The sequence below is a fragment of the Austrofundulus limnaeus genome, unplaced genomic scaffold (assembly GCF_001266775.1).
Source record: "Austrofundulus limnaeus strain Quisiro unplaced genomic scaffold, Austrofundulus_limnaeus-1.0 Scaffold139, whole genome shotgun sequence".
Lineage (NCBI taxonomy): Eukaryota > Metazoa > Chordata > Actinopteri > Cyprinodontiformes > Rivulidae > Austrofundulus > Austrofundulus limnaeus.
Genome location: NW_013952541.1, coordinates 1229761 through 1231161, shown reverse-complemented (window position 1 = coordinate 1231161; position 1401 = coordinate 1229761). Strand labels below are relative to the sequence as shown.

Genomic DNA, 1401 nt, shown 5'->3' with positions numbered 1-1401 from the left:
CCTTCAGGGTGGATACAGCTCACTAGCAGCCTCGCACCGAGGACCTATCCACGTCATCATTTACCCAGAATGCTTTGTGTGTAAATAAAATGGCCCCGTCCATGTTAAAATATATTTTTTAAAATTATAAAAACGAAACAGCCTACAGTGCTTTTACAGTTTTTATTTTACAGTTAAAATATATGTTTATTAAATAAAGTCTAAAGTTACAACTAATCATGGATCCCTTCAAATAAATATGTGAGGGTTTTGCAGAGAACATTAAGTGCTTTTTGCTGCTGAGGAAAATAAAGATTTTGAAAGAAAAAAAATTGACACGTTTTGTGTTTACTTGAAAAAACTAATAATCACACATGAATTTGCAGAATTTGAATGTAAAATTGACATTTTGCACAAGTATCCAAATGTCTAATTAGAATCAAAATATTTTACTGTTGGGCTTTAAAATTATTTGAATCAAGAGGACATTTTCTTAACTAGTTCATATAAACTTTTAAGTTTTACACATGCACTATAGGTTGTTTTGTCATAAGATGTGTAAACATAAGAAGTATCATGTCCTGTTTTTGCATCATGTCCTTCTTGCGGACAACACAAAGATGATTCGAAGCATTTCTGCATTCATATTTTCAGAGGTGGGAGAATATTTCCAACTCAAAATCCCTTTGTGAAATATATGTATGAAACTGTTAAACTGCAGTGTCTCTTAATCCTGTTCTGTATTGTAACAATAAAGCTTTTTCCCCTCACATTTATAATCTTAGTTTAGTGACTATATCTTAGAATTAAAGTCAAATAAATGAGCCAAGTTTAGGGCTGCAAACTGCTGTCTACCCTCAGGACAATTTAAACCATGCTTCCAATTCATTAACCTTTGGAGTGTGCAGTGGAGCAGCGAGAGGCAGTTTTCTGATCTGAATTTATACAGACTTTATTTGGTGAACAGTTCACGTGTTAAATAGCTGCCAATATAACACAGAATCAAAGGCCCTAAAGTTACCAACCAGCAACTTTCCTGGATTTAATTCAATTTCAATTCAAGTTATTTATACAGCTACAAGTCAGAACAAATGACAAAACTCTGAAATGTCATGGAACTTTGTTTATAAGATTTCTAACCATCCTCCCAGATGAGCGCATTAATTATCATAACAGAGTTTGGAGGACATTTTGTACTATTAGCTAATTAAGTCAGTAACCTTGCTAGTAGCCTTGTACAGAAGAAATACTGCAGACAAAGTTGTTAAAGTTAAAAGTATGAATGTTAACGACAATATTTCCCACTCAATTAAGCTCTTTATTTTACTACAAAATCTTACATATTTTGGGATATGTAGGCACAAACACCATACAATCTGATACATCTGTCAGGGTTCCTACAGCTTAAGGCAAGTTATATAT

The 1401-nt window shown here is 33.0% G+C and overlaps 1 protein-coding gene across 1 annotated transcript in view; it reads right to left on the bottom strand.

Annotated features, from left to right (window-relative positions):
- ranbp9 (RAN binding protein 9) overlaps nucleotides 1-1401 on the bottom strand; it is a 24543-nt gene that overhangs the window by 18053 nt on the left and 5089 nt on the right. The window lies entirely within an intron of this gene.